This window comes from Meriones unguiculatus, chromosome 5, assembly GCF_030254825.1.
Source record: "Meriones unguiculatus strain TT.TT164.6M chromosome 5, Bangor_MerUng_6.1, whole genome shotgun sequence".
Lineage (NCBI taxonomy): Eukaryota > Metazoa > Chordata > Mammalia > Rodentia > Muridae > Meriones > Meriones unguiculatus.
The window spans coordinates 123,792,118-123,808,133 of NC_083353.1; the positions used below are offsets into that span (position 1 = coordinate 123,792,118).

Below are 16,016 nucleotides of genomic sequence, written 5' to 3' on the forward strand. Positions count from 1 at the left end.
GCATAAGTATCTTGCTTTTATCTAAGCACCATTGGCTATTAAATTCCTTTGACCTGGAATCATTGTCAATTGTTTTGTTTTATTTGTGCATTTTCTTTCTCTCTCTCTTTCTCTCTCTCTCTCTTTCTTTTTCTTTTTCTTTCTTTCTTTTTTTTTTTTTTGAGTCAAGGTATTGTAGGCTGACGTCATACTCTCTGTGTAGGCAAGGCTGGACTCAAACTCCTGATCCTCCTGCCCCCAAATTCTGGGAATACAGGCGTGAGCCACCACATTCAATCCATCACTGACTCTTAAGCCATAGACATCCACACCATTAATGACGCTTGCATTTACCCAATGACATCGGCTCTATAGAGTAAAAGTTTCCTGAGTAGATGGGGCAGGACCTCAGCCCCTCTTGTCTCACTGGGTATTGCCTTTTGTGTATCCTTAAGAAGCCAAACACTTGACTTTCCCAAACCATTCTCACCTCTGCTTTCTTCCATTCACTCGAGTGTGAAAGGGCTAGCACATTGCCAGACTCCATTCTTTCAGGTCTCTGGTTGTCATGCTCCTTTAGTGTCAAGTTACCTTTTCCACAGATATACTTCGCCTTCTCTCTACCACCACTATGCTCTGCTCTTGCCTCCTTTGACTTCATGATCATAACAGATCTTCCTACAGCCCTTGTTTCCACTCTCTTTTCTCGCCTTGTAATCCACCACTGCCAACAGATTGGGCTTTCTAGAGGGAGAGCCGATCATTTTATTTCCTGCTCAACAAAACATGGATGCCTCATTGCAGCGATAATAAAATTCAAATTTCATAGTGTGATATTCATTGTTATGATCTGAAACCAGCCATCAGTTAAGTGTTAAACTGCATGTAATATAATTTTCCTTCTGCTATCAAGATTCTATAATTATATTTTTGTTTTACAGGCTTTATCTCTTACTTCTCACCGTAGGGCTCCACTCACTGTGCCTTCTGGCTATACTAGTCTTTTCGAAATATGCACCATAGTCCCCTGCGTCTGTGGCTTCGTAACACCTGTTCATTTTGATTGAAGTACTCATTCATTCCACTTTCTTGAGCCCCATATCAGATTTATTCTTCCTGAAAAACTCAAATGACAATTTGTTTTGATTCTCCCAGTTGGAATTAAGCTCTTCTGTTGCCTGCATTGTTTTAATGATTTTTTTCTCTTACTTATATCAATTGAGCTTAAAAATTATTCAAGTGCATATTATTTTCTACTGCGTTAATGAAACGTTGTCAGGTCAGAGGCAAATTGCTTTGTCTGTGTGTGCCCTTCATCTCCTCTTTGCGTGCATCGTCTTTTCGCTCAGATCTGCGTCTGTGCACCTCTTCCCACTCGAAGTTTCCACTGACCCCCATGAGTATGTCAGCTGTCCTCAAAACATTGCTTGTAACATAAACTTCTCGTTAACAGTATACTACGCACAACTGTTTAAAATCTTCCTTGCCAGGCTAGAAGTATCTAACTTGCTGTTATGCTCACTGTAATTGGTTCCGTGTTTACCACACAAGAGTAAATATTTATTCAATGAATGAATGAATTTAATTCTGTCTTGTTCACTTTATAACTACAAAACCAAACTAGGCATTTGATAGACTGAGCATTCAGCAAATGAATACAAGATAATGTGGAGCTAACCCTCCATACACTTTGGGACTAGGTCCCAGAAAACACAGCAAAGTCAAAAATGACATGAGTCATAAACATGTTTTTGACTGACAAACTTTAAGCTTAGGAAATTGTAAGATGGATCACTGTAAGCCCAGATGTTTTTGTGTTCTTAGCTTATGGTATGGCTGGGTTCTGACAGACCCATTTTAAAATATAAGAACTAAACAACAACAACAATATTCCTAGTCAAACAAGGGTAAATGGGTAAATGTGTGCAATCAAAAACTGACAAAAAAAGCACACAGAGACAAAACATTCAAAATATGTTTGATGACTGCAAAAGTAGGGCATGTATACAGGTGGCCACATGATATGATGGGCAACAAGCTATTATAAGGGTCAAGGGGCCTAAAGAGGTTGCTCCATTTTTCCTTGTTTCACGTGACTGTGTATCACTTAGCTGTGCCTTTTTATTTTACTAATAAATCTTTTCTGCCTGCTGCTATGAAAGGGGAGCAAAGCACAAACAGATGCGGTGAAGCTGCAGAGCCCAGGTACAAAGAAAATGGGTGGAGACTGTGTCTTTTGGTGTCATTCCAGAACCCTGGTAGGCTCCTCAGATATCTTTTTTTTTCTTTCTTTCTTTCTTTTTAATGTATCTTAGATTCAGAAAGTCCAAAAGATTGAATTATTGTTCTTCCAGAAAATGCAAATCATCAACAAGATCTAAGTGCATTTTCTTTTAGAAACTGGAGGTCTGGATTTCTTCATTATGGGCATCCTTGTCTTCCAGCCGAGGCTGTAAATAAAAACATTTGGGGGCGTGAGAGATGGCTCAGTGGTAAAGCACCTGCTATGTTAGAATGAAGACCTTAGTTCAGATTTCCAGTTCACAGGAACAAGCCAGACACAATAGCACCTGTCTATAAACCCCAGTTCTGTAGAAATAGACAGGTCATTTCTGAAGCTTTCTGTTCAACCTCACTAGCTTAATTGGTGAGCGGGGATATTGGTGAAATAAGCAAATAACTAAAGATTGGTTTCTTAGTTAGGGTTACTTGCTGTCACAGAACACCGTGGCCAAAGCTACTTTGGGGAGGGAAGGATTCATTTCATTCACATTTCTACATAGCAGCAGTTCACTACCAAAGGCACCAAAGATAGGAACTCTTGCGTGGTAGGAACCTGGAGGCAGGAGCAGATGCAGAGGCCAGGGAAGGGTTGCTGGCTTGCTCCTCATGGCTTGTTCAGTCTGTTTTCTTATAGAACCCAGGAGCACCAGCCCACGAATGGCAACACCCACAGTGGAGTAGGCCTTCCCCCTTAAGCCACTAATTAAGAACATGTTTTTCAGACTCACCTACAGTCTGATCTTATGGAGGCATTTTCTTAATTGAGCTTCCAGATGTTTTAGCTTGTATCAGATTGACAAGAAATACCCAGCACGACTGACCCTTTGTCGACCTGACACACAAACACATCACAGTTAAGCCACAGCCTTTCCTTTCTTACTCATCCCCACGATCTCACATTAAAAACACAAATTACTTTAAAAGTCCCACAGTCCTTGCAAATTCAAACACATTAAAATTTCAGTCACTTTAAAGTATCCAATCTCTTTAAAAATCCAAAATCTCTCTGAAAATTTAAAAATCTTTCAGCTGTGGGCTCCTGTAAAGTTCAAAAGCAAGTCAAATCCTTTCTTCAAGAGGAAAGAACCAAGGCACAGTCACAGACTGAACAAAGCCAAACCAAACTCAAACAGTATAAGTCGCTCAGTGTCCAGTTGTCTGCGAGTTACTCACAACCCTCTGGGCTCCTCCAAGAGGCTTGGGTCACTTCTCTGGCTCTGCCCTCTGCAGTACACACAGCTTGTCTTCTCGGCTCAGACTGGCTCCACTCCACCACTGCTGCTGTCCTTAGTGGTCACCCTGTGGCACTGGCATCTTGAAAACTGCTGGGGTCTCTTGCTGAAACAGACACACACTTTTACCAACAGACTCCCCTGAGCTCTTTTCAGGGACTCCAGCCCTGCCACACAGTGCCAAGCTGCAGGGGCTGTCCATGACCCCATCATGCTTTTAAAACGAGTACCGCGTGCGTGACTTTGACTACCAAATTCAGCTTTGGCCGTGTCTAGGACACAGCTACCGTGTGCTGACTCTCAGGAAACACTTTCCAGAAGACTGAACCCCAGCTATGCTGCTGTCTTCTTAATCACCCCTATACTTCCAGCTCCAGGGAAGCACTGTCACCTATCCGGGCAAAGCATAGGTTTCACTTTAGTATCTCTGTTTGTTTGTTTGTTTAATTATTAACCACAGCAGAGACTTCCTTTAGCTCCAGCTAACCAGAACTACAGATTATTCACACAGAAAACCCTATAGAGTCTTTGCTTCTCTCTGAAACATCACAAGCCAGGCTCCAGCTCTCAACATTTTAATCTTCCAAGCTCCTAAAGAAGAGCTCATTCTCAGCACTCAATGGCTTCTGTAGCCCAAAGCTTCAAAGTCCTTCGACAGCACTCCCCAAAACAATATGGTCAAGTCTGTCAAAACAATATCCTGTTTCCGGTACAGGCTTGTCTTAGAGTTACTATTGCTGGGATGAAACACTATGACCAAAGAAACATGGGGACGAAAGGATGTATTTGACTTACACTTTTGTATTGCTGGTCATCATCCAAGGAAGTCAGGACAGGAACTCATGCAGAGCGGGAACCTGGAGGCAGGAGCTAATACAGAGGCCATAGAGGAGTGCTGCTTACTGGCTTGATTCTAGTGGCCTGTGTGTGTGTATGCGTGCGTGTGCGTGCGTGTGCGTGTGCGTGTGTGTGTGTGTGTGTGTGCATGTGTATAAGGACTACGAGCCCAGGTCTGGCACCACCTCGATAGGCTGGGCCTTTCCCCCTTCGCTAATTAAGAAACTGCCTTACACGCTTGTGTACCACCTAGTTTTATAGAGGGATTTCCTTAATTGAGCTTTCCTCCGTTCAGAAGACTTTAGCTGTATCAAATTGAAAACAAACAAACAAAATGAAACAATCCATCAGAATTGGTGAAAGACCCTGCTTAAAAAAAATAAGAAACAGAATGTCAGCTCTAAACAAACACACATGCACATCCCACACAGATGTACATAGCCATGAAAACATGGCTACCCACCAAACACAAACAGAAAGAAGGATAAACAAAAAATAAAGTGGAATGAAAGAAAATAAAATAGAGGTGTTTGTCTCATAATAGAACCATAGTGTCACTCTGTGTATTTCATTACCAAGAGTCCACATATTTCTCAACATTAAAGTCTATCTGGTATGTAACCTGTAAGGATGTACTGTTAGAATGCAGCTGCTCCTAGTGCCTGGAGCAGCCCTTTTCTTTTTACACACATTCACAGGCACCCTACTGGGGAATCATTAGTAATCTCTAGCTAATAGTTTTCCAGAAACTAGACTTTCTCACGTGGATAAGTGAGTTGACATCAAAGTGGTGTTTTATAGCTACACATCATTACTCCTTCCCTCCTTCCCTGTCTCCTGCCTGGGAATCAGCCTGGCTTCAGGCTTGTTGTAAATTTACCTCAGTCCTCAGAAGGTACAAGAAGGTATCCTCACTTCCATCACATGGGCCCTGATTTTCCTGCCTTTGGTGCCCTGCCATGCTGTCTGACTTGTCTCCTTGGAGCCCTGACAATCCTATTGTTTGTCTGTGTGTCCAGGACAGCAACGACTCTTTTAACAAACTTCTTACTCCACAATAGTCTGTCTTAACATCACTCTTAAACAACCCCATCTACGATCCTCCACATAAAACATACTTTCCTTCTATTCCATTATCCCCTAGGTCATTAAAGCATCATTAAGTATCAACATAAAAGTCTAAGGTCAAGTGTCTTCTGGATGTCACCCAAAGGAGATGTGGATGGGATTTGATGGTGCTTTTCACATTCAGGTGAACTCCTTTTTAGCTGTTGATCTGTGAGATAAAACAGGTTAAGTGCTTCCAAAATGAGTTGTGGGATTAAGCACAGAGCAGGTGTTTTGAAAGGGAGAAAGACAGGTAACCCATTTTAGTAAAACACAGCAGGACAAACAGTAAATACTATGGTTTGAGAATAATTTTTTTTAAAAAAAGATCTGGTTGACATTTATAAAGGTTGGACTCTCCAGTTCTTCAGAAGTCTACATCCCCAGGGATGTTCTGGTATTGGCTATGTTGCACCTCTTACAGGATAGTCGATGCCTCAGCTTTCCTAGGGTAGCCTTGCCCCCTGCTGGGTCCACACTTGTAGGATCTTGAGGCAACTCTATCTCCATATGTTCACTAGAAAGTGTTTCAGTGGGGTTTCTTTTTGGCTGGGTCAGTACTTTGTAGAAGAACATAACTAACAGCATCTGTCTATATCCATCCATCCATCCATCCATCCATCCATCCATCCATCCATCCCAACTACCAATATAGCTATGTGTCTCACTATATATATTATAAAAGAAGGGTTGTTAAATGGATTTACACTGATTTATAACTGTGGCTGGTTATTCCACTAAGTGAAGAGGCCGAGAGCCTACTCAGTCTAAGAAGCTGAAAGTCCTAGAGCTAGGGGTTGGGGCCATGATGAAATTCCAATGTGAAACTGAAGGCCTAAAAGATTCCCAGAGTGTGTTTCTTTGGTGAGTGTGCACTGCAAGGCTTAAGAAGCAGGAATCTAATGTCTATAGGTCTCTCTGGTCCTCTGAGTTCTGTGGATCTCCTGGGTTCCATGGATATCCTGGGTCCCTCTCTCAAAGCTGTTCTACCCAGAAGGCCCTGGTACTTTGCACCATCTTGAATATCTCTGAAATCCTCTGGAGCTGGGTCACCCATTGTCTCTATAATAGCACATGGCTTCCTCCTTCCAGGAGTAATCAAGTCCATCATCAAATGGTTGCTTGACTGAATCTTAGATTTGCCTTTTCCTCCTAAGCATGTTTTAATCCTTTTCACTACCAGACTGAGAATTGCCCAAATTCTTGTTTTGTTATTCTTTTAATAATAAGTTCTGTACTTACATCATGGCGATCTTCCCTTTCTTGTGTGTAAGAAGATGGGCCTCATGGTGTGCTGAAAAGATGACTGTTTATAGACTTCTTGACTAGGGTCCCAGGATGTTGAGATAACAGTCTAATTCTCTAGATCAAGAACGACCTTTTCTATTTGTTCTAATACTTTGTTTTTCATTTTTGTCTGTGGTCTCATCAGAGTAATAGTCTTTGTCATTTAAATAACCTTTATTCTCTATAGCTCACCTCAGAATCACTGTCATGTACTATCTATGACATTCACACAGCACTTCTTCCATGTCACACACACACACACACACACACATATATATGTGCTATAATGACACATATATTATACTATATATAATATATAGTATAAAATATAATAGATAACATAATATATAACATATATATTATATGATATATAATATATAACATATAATAAATGACCAATATAACACCCATTCTTCTTGGGTTGGTTTCTGTCTTACTCTCTTTGGTGCGATGGTAGCATAAGTTTTTGGTACTGGGTCATCAATAAAGAACAGAAATACTTTTTCACCTTCAGTAAGTTGGGCTAGTGCAGACTGCAATGGTAGCATATTTAGTTGTCTGATTACATCTGCTTTCTGCTTCTAAGATGGTACCATCTTGGTGTTGCAGTCTTGGGAAGGAAAATGGTAGCTTCACTCATCAGAACATTGAAACCAAAACTCATAGAATGCTCAGAAAATCTCTGCTATTCTTCAGAGGATGCTTGTCCTCAAGCACTCATGTACTAAATCCCTTGTGACCAATGAGGTAGCATTAAGAATTGATGGAGGATGTCCTTCAATCAAAGAATGGATAGAGAAATTGTGGTACATTTACATAATAGAATACTACTCAGCAATTAAAAACAAGGAAATCATGAAATTTGAAGGCAAACAGATGGAACTAGAAGAGATCATCCTGAGTGAGGCAACCCAGAAGCAGAAAGACATGCATGGTATATACTCATTTATAAGTGGATATTAGCCATATAATATAGGATATACACATTAACATCTACAGACCTAAAGAAGCTAAATATCAAGGAGGACTGTAAGGAGATGCTTAATTCTCATTCAAAAGGGCAATCAGGATAGACACCGGAAGTGGCAGAAGAGAGAGAACAGAATGGGAGCCAACCATCAATGTTCTCTGAAAGACTCTATCCAGCAGGGGATCAAAGCAGATGCCTAGACTCACAGCCAAAATTTGGGCAAAGGACAGGGAGTCTTATGTAAGAAGAGTGGGTGTGGGGGAATAGAAGGAGCTAGAGGAGACAGGATCTCCACAAGGAGACCAAAAAAGTAAAAAAATCTGGGTCCAGGGTCCCTGCAGAGACTGATGCATGAACCAAGGACCATGGTGCACCAACCAAGGACCTTTGCTCAGGTGTAGCCCAGAGGCAGCTCAATCTCCATGTGGGTTCCTTAATAAGGGGAGCAAGGACTGTCTCTGACATGAACTCTGTTGTCTACTCTTTGATTACTTTCCCCTTGCAGGGCAGCTTTGCCAGGACACAGAGGAAGACAATCCAGGCAGTTTTGATCAAACTTGATAGGCTGCATTTATATGGTAGAGGAGGAAGACTCTCCCTTTCTGTGGACTATGGGAAGGGGATGGGGGAAGAAGGAGGGAAGGTGGGACTCTGATGAGATGAGGGTGGGAGCTACAATCAGAATATAAAGAGAATAAATTATTTAAAAAAAGAGAAAAAAAAAACTTGGATAACGACACTACAATCCACAAAACAAAAGAAACCAAGTAACAAGGAAGGCCCAAGGGAGGAAGCTTGACTTTCACTCAGAAGGGGGAAATAAAATAGTCATCAGAAACAGATGAAAAGAAGGAACTGGCTGGGAGAGGGAGTGAGGACCAGGTGCGGGAGAGTAAGTTTGGGAGGCAGTAGGGCTGGGAGAGACATAGCGAGATGATGGGTGAGGGTCTTTTGGACAAGCTGGAGACATACAACAGGGTAGGCTCCTGGGAGGAGATGGCTTTCTCTAGTTGAACCTCATAGGATAGGGGGATATGGAGACTGAAGTGGTCACTCCCTAAAGCCAGACAGGACTTCCATTGGAGGCAGGGGTCACCAACCCACCCACAAAACTTTTGACCCAGATTTTACTGTGCCTGCAAGATGGGCAGGGATAAAGATGTAGCAGAGTTTGAGGATATGGCCAACCAATGACTGGCCCAACTTGAGACCCATCCCATGGGAGAGATCCAACCCCTGCCAATGTTAATGATGCTCTGCTTTGCTTGCTGACATGATGCTAGCTAACGGCCCTTTGTGAGCCTCCACCCAGCAGCTGTTAGGAGCGGATGCTGAGACCTGCAAATCATGTGGAAGAGTTGGAGGAAGGCTAGAGGGACACCAAGGAGACAAGATCCTCACAAGAAGACCAACAAAGCCAACTAACCTAGGCCTGTGGCGGCTCACAGAGACTGAACGACCAATATAAGTACATGAATGGAATGAACTTAGGCTCCCTACACTTATGGAGTTGATGGACAGCTCAGTCTTCCTGTGGGTTCCTTGGCAATTGGAGTGGCAGCTGTCTCTGACATGCACATAGTTGCCTCCTGTTGCCTCACTTTCCCCTAGCTGGGCAGCCTTGTATGGTCTCAGTGGAAGAGGATGTACATGAAATGCCTGGGCAAGATTGCATGGGTCATGGGGGCTTCATTCTCTGAGAAGGGGATGGGAAATGGGGGAAGAGGACTGTGGGACTGAGGGTCTGCGATGAGGATGTGAAGTGAAGGAGGGCTTGCTGAGATTCTCAGTGGATAAACACATTTGCAGTACAGGCACGAGGAGCAGAGTTCAGACACACAGCATCCAGGGATGTGCTGGGCGGGCCTCTAGCACACAGGCAGGAGATATGGGGGATCCACAGAGCAAGATGGCAAGCTAGACCAGCCAAATCAGCAAGGCCAGGGTTCGAAGGGGACAGCTTAACTCAATACAAGGTGAAGAGTGATTGAGGAAGACACCTGCTTTTAATCTCTGGCCTCTCCACTCATACAAGCCCAGTGTTTATGTACTCACAAATGCATGAAAATTCATACACACGAACATACACACACAAGTAGAGAAAGCTTTAAAAGGTGGCACTGGTGGAAGGTGACCATGTCATCGGGGGTACCACCCATAAGAGGCATTAGAGCACCCCCTGAGTGAGTTAGTTGTCATAAGAGAAATCCTGACTCCTCTCTCAACATGTGATCTCTCCCTCTTGCAGGTACTCTCACTGTATTGTGCTGTGGCCAGTACACACTGTTAGCATGTTCCTGGACCTCCAGCCTGTGAGTTAAATACAGTATTGGCTTTCTGGAGTATCCAATCTCTGAATTTTCTGTCTTTGTTTCAAATCTCAGGAAATTTAACAATACAAAACCTTAATTCCATTCACAAGCGAGCAGTCCTCATGGTCTAAGCACCTTTTAGTGGGTCTTTCTTGGTATGAAAATACCAAAACCAAAAGTTAAACAAAAAGAGGAACAGAGGAAAATATAAACAACTTAAAAGAACATATGCATTCTATATGGGCCGTAGGAGAGTCTATCTGTTTTCAGCCAGTCCACAGGCAGCACAACTGTTGTTGGTTACATTTTATAGATTATACTGAGACAAAGAAATGAGTTCATGGATGCAATGGTTGGTTTGCCAGTGGCTTCAGAGGCTCAGAGCCAGTGGCATTATCTGTCACCATAGGTTAATTCCACAGGATCTGTGCACACAGGATTTATTTGGATCTTTACGTTCATAACAAGATTATAAAAGCTCTCAACAATGAGAATTTCTGGTTTTGATTACACAGTTGTACATTATTATGTAATTTCAGAAGCTCATTTTAAATTGACATTTAAAACTAGTTTGTAGAACACATGTAGAATCTCATAGTTAAGGGGTAACTAGCTATTGCTTCTAGCTTCATCGGGAACCTGTGCTGAGTTTTGCTTGCTGTCATTCCTCTGTGTGCAGCTGTTCTGGGTGACAGTATTCTTCTTTGACTGTATCAATGCAGTGAGTCTTTTTATATGTCCGCTTTATGAATTAATCACTCCTGCATTTATTGAATGAATTTATTGGTATTATTTTAAAGATTATATTATTAAATTTTCTACACTAATATTTTGCTCTATTGTATTTTCTACACTCAGATATGTCATCACTATTCATAAGTGAGAGGCATATGCTCTAGGTTTGGGGTTAACAGGTTTAGAAATTCTATTATAGGTTTTATACAAAATAAGTTAAAAAGCTCTTAAATTTTTATGTTCTGCTATGCTTTAATATTTGGCTATTTGAGAGCTTGTACTGCTTCCATCGTGAATCCATCTGCTCCACTGTCTTCAATGGGGAGCAATTAATATTTTTATATGTTTTTCCCTCAATTCTAATTGGTTTGTTTATACCTGATGTCTCTGCTGTGATAGACTTGTGTTTTTCTAGTCTTCCTATAATGTAATTTTCAAAATATCCTGATTGTAAAATTTATATTGTTTCATTATTTCCAATTTTCTTGTGTGACTTTTTGTTCCTTTCATCATTGTTAGACAGTGATTTTTCTAATGTATTGATTTTTCTTTTTTCATCTTTTTATTACTTTAATTTTTGTTTCTTTTATCTTTTTAAAAAATTTATTCTTCTCTCATATATTATATCCTGACTGCAGTTTCTCCTTCATCTTCTCTTTCCAGTCCCTCCCTCCAACTTTCCTTCTCTCCAAGAGCCTCTGCTCCTCTTTCCCTTCATAAAAGAACAGGCCTCTCAAGGATCAACCAAATATGGCAAAGCAAGGGTTTGTTTGTTTGTTTGTTTGTTTTGTATGTGTGTTTTTTTTAAAGGCAGTTATGCTACAGTCTACAGACCCAGAGAGGCTAAGTAACAAGCAGGGATTAAGGAGAGATGCGAAGATCTCCCTGGGAAGGGTAAATAGAATAGATCTTGTAAGTTGACTTGGGGAGAGGTGGGTTGGGAACAGAGAGACTAGGTATTGGGAAAGGAGGGAAGAAAGACTGGGAAAAATAACTGGGATTGTGGGGCATTTGGGGTGAGGTAGGAAACAAATGCAAGGGAAACTCCATGGAATCTACAAGAATAAGACTCCTAGTAGTGGGAGACACAGAGCTTGAACTGCCATCTTCCATAACCACACAAGCCCTCACTCAAGTGGAGGGACTGAGACACCAACCCAGTCAAAAAGGGTTGCAAAGATTTGACTTTCAGTTTGTCCTGCCTGCAGAGTGTTCTGGGACTAGAGCCTAGTAGAATCATCTTCCAAGAGACCAGAGAGATTTCATCCAGCAACTGATGGGAGCAGATGCAGAGTCCCACAGCCAAACATGAGGCAGAGCTCAGGGAGTCCTGGAGAGCCATCGGAGGAATGATTACAGGAGCCAGAGTGACCAGGGACACCTCAAGAACACAGCCCACAGAATCAACTAACCAGGGCTTATGGGACCTCACAGAGATGGCACAGATAATCAGGGAGCCTGCATGGGTCTGATCAAAGTCCTCTGCATATATGTTGTGTTTGTGTAGCTTGGTGTTCTTGCGGGACTACTAACAGTGAGAGCAGGGGCTGTCCCTGATTCTTTGACCTAGTTGTGGGGCCCTTTTCTTCCTTCTGTGTTGCCTTTCCAGCCTTGATGTCTTGGTATGTGCCTGGTCTTATTGTATCTTGTTATGCCATGTTTGATTGATGTCCCTGGGAGGCTGCTCTTTTTTGAGAGGAGGTGGAAGAAGGCTGGATCTAGTGGTGAGGGGAGGTTGGAGGAGAAATTGGGGGAAAGGGTGGAAAACTATAGTTAGGATGCAATAGAGGAGAGAATATTATATAATAAAACACTAAGCACATTTCCCTCAAATTAAGGTTGGACCGTGCAATTCAGTGGAAGGAAAAGGTTCCCATGAGTAGGCAAGAGTCAGCCCCCCCTCCTGCTCCCATTGTTATTAGTCCCACAAGAACACCAAGCTACACAAACATTACATATATGCAGGGGACCTTGTTCAGACCCATACAGGCTCCTGATTAGTGATTCAGTCTTTTATGAGCCCTGGTTAGTTGATACTGTGGGCCGTTTTCTTGAGGTGTCCTTGACCCCTCTGGCTCTTACAATCCTTCCTCTCCCTCTTCTGCAGATTCCCTGAGCTCTGCCTAATGTTTGGCTGTGGGTCACTTTATTTGTTCCCATCAGTTGCCTGATGAAGCTTCTCTGATGCTCATTATGCTATGCCCCAGTCTACGAGTATTGCAGACTATCATTAGGAACCATTTCATTGATTTTTAAATGTTTTTCCCAGTCCTGTTTGGTTCTATCTGGGTCTCTGGGCTTCCCAGACCCTGTTTCCTATCCCCTCAGGCAATGTCAGATGTGGCCTCCCTCTGTGGCATGGGTCTCAAGTTGGGCCGGTCAATTGGTGACCATGCCCACAAGTTCTGTGCTACCTTTACCTCAGCACATCTTGCAGGCAGGACAAAATTTAGGTCAATGGTTTTGTGGCTGTACTGATGTCTGAATCCCTCCAATGGAAGTCTTGCCTGTTTACAGAAGATGGTCAGTTCAGGCTCCAAATCCCCTGTTATTGGGAGTCTTCACCAGTGTCATGAACTTACTTTCCTTTTTATTCTTATTAACGCCTATATTTCAGTTAATTTTTATTTACTAATTATTTTCTAGCTTTTTTGTTCACTTTTCTTCATATTTTCACTGTATTCAGGATGTTTTTTCTAGCGTTTCATAGTTTCTAGCTGTTTGCATTATTTGTTGGAGACATAGTGATGAATGTTTTATCTTTACTGTGATGTCTTGGCAAAGTTGTCTTTCTTGGTTCTGCTAATTGTTTTATTCCACACCTTTAACTTATCAGGTTCTAAGATTATTTTACTTGCCTTTGAAAATTCCTATTTGCCAGGGATACCATTAGTCTTTCTTTGTATTTAAATTTCTTTTTAAAATTTTTTATATTAATTACAGTTTATTCACTTTGTATCCCAGCTGTAGCCCCTTTCTCATTCCCTCCCAATCCCACCTTCCTTCCTTCATCTCCTTCCATGCCCCTCTCCAAGTCCACTGATAGGGGAGGACCTTCTCCCCTTCTATCTGGCCTAGTCTGTCAGGTCTCACCAGGACTGGCTGCACTGTCTTCCTCTGTGGCCTGGTAAGGCTGCTCCTCCCCACTCAGGGAGAGGTGATCAAAGAGCCAGCCACTGAGTTCATGTCAGAGACAGTCCCTATTCCCCTTACTAGAGAACCCATTTGGATACTGAGTTGCCATGGGCTACAACTGTTTAGGGGTTCTAGCTTATCTGCAATTCTCGACTTCATGTGGAAAAAAAAAAAGAATTGCCAAAACAATCCTGTACAAAATCAGATCATCTGGAGGTATCTCCATCCCTGATCTCCAGCTGTACTACAGAGCAATGGTAATTAAAAACTGCACGGTATTGGCATAGAAACAGAATAATGGATCAATGGAATTGAATAGAAGACCCATAAACACACACACCTACGGATACTTGATTTTTGACAAAGAATCCAAACCATACAATGGAAAAAAAGAGAGTATCTTCAACAAATGGTGCTGGTCTAACTGGATGTCTACATGTATTTAAAATTCGTGAATCTTTCTACAAATTTAGTCTTATTTTTTTCTTTTTTTCAGTAAATTAAGTGTAATATTCTTCACTATCTACTCAGAAATTGTTTTTTAAATTTATTATTATTATTATTTATAATTTATTCACTTTGTTTCATGGCTGTAGCCCCCTTGGTCATCTCTTCCAAGTCCCACACTTCCTAATCGTCAATGGGCCAAGAACTTTTATGTTTATTGTTATACTTCTCCCTGGTGGCTTGAGTTTAATCCTTCAGCTAAGGTGTGAATGTGTATAATTTACACACTTAGGTTTTTATGCACGCTCTTAAACAGAGATTGCTGTATTTGTGTTTATTTCTTGTTACTTAAGAAGTTCATACTTTTTAAAGTTTACCTTGGCATTGCTTTTTTTTTTTTTATAACATTTCTTTCTTCCTGGCAACTGTCTGTTGGAATAACAAATTTGTTCTTCACTCTCCTTAACTTTCAGTCTTTCAAAGTTATAAATTATCCCTTTCTTCACGATTTTAACAATGATTACACTACACTTACATGGTCACAGAACTTTGTCATTGCTTAGGGTACTTTCTCACTCTAATTTAAATGTATTTAAACACAACTTCCTGAAACTCCAGTTCCAGGAGATCCTATGCCCTCTCTCTGTCGACACAGGCACTTTATGTACATAAAAAAGTAATCAGGTACATACACACACACACACACACACACACGTATGTAAATTAAAAATATAATAAATTAATAAAAATGTGCTACTCCATTGTTTTGAGACCTTGTCTGTTTTTATTGAGCATGACAAGGGACTTTGCTTTTCATTCACTCGGACTATGTCTTTTTGCCTACTTAGTTCATCTATTTCTTCTTCTTTAAAAAGACCACACTCAAGGAATCTGACATAGTACTGACTTCAGGGTTCGTTAGTTCCCATTCATGCAAGTCTGCTTTTTTTAAAATAAAGTTTCAAATTTGTTTCTCTTTCCTTCAATGCTCTTCTTTCTCTTTTCTGTCTTTCTTTCATCTCTAGCACCTATTCTCCCTCCCCACTTTCTCTCAGCCTTTTCTTTCTATCAGTGTATTACATGGCCCAGGCTGGTCTTAAACTTCCGACCTTCCAGCCTCTAATTTCTGAATGTTGGCATGTGTTAACACATCCAGCTTATGCAGTGCTGAGCATCACACCCAGGGTGCACTAGACGAACACCGAGGTGCTTCTGATTTTAATGTTTGTGATTATTGAAGGGCTAATTTAAATTGGATCTTACCAACTGCTTTTTATGGTTCTCACATGCCTTTGGATATTTTCCTTTATTTCCTGTTTGAATTTTTTGAATTTTCCTGATTTATGCTTCCCTCAGAAGATTTTATTCTCTCTCTCTCTTTGATTCCTTTTGTTTTAGTTTTTGTTTCCTAAATCATTCTTTTTTTTAAATCCACCCTCCCTTCATTTCTATTAGTTCTTTCACAATTTTGTGCAATGTATTTTGATCATTTTAACTCCTTTACCAACTTCCCATAGATCCACTACCTTCTCTAGCTAACCAGCTTTCTGTCTCCCATTTTTTAAAGACACATAAAGCCCAATATGCTGCCCATATACTCTTGAAAATAATACTTCCACAGAAAAGAGGTCAACCTACCAGGAAGCACGATCCTAAAGAAAACTGACTTGCTATCTCCCAGAAACTATGAGT

General features: G+C 41.3%; 1 long non-coding RNA gene across 1 annotated transcript; it reads right to left on the bottom strand.

The window, feature by feature from the left end:
- Positions 1-1,982: 1,982 nt before the first annotated feature.
- On the bottom strand, positions 1,983-3,876 carry LOC132654110 (uncharacterized). Its single transcript, XR_009591794.1, has 3 exons — positions 3,436-3,876; positions 2,991-3,094; positions 1,983-2,429 (listed from the first exon to the last, which is right to left on the bottom strand). It is a non-coding gene; the product is annotated as an uncharacterized LOC132654110 (long non-coding RNA).
- Positions 3,877-16,016: the final 12,140 nt, after the last annotated feature.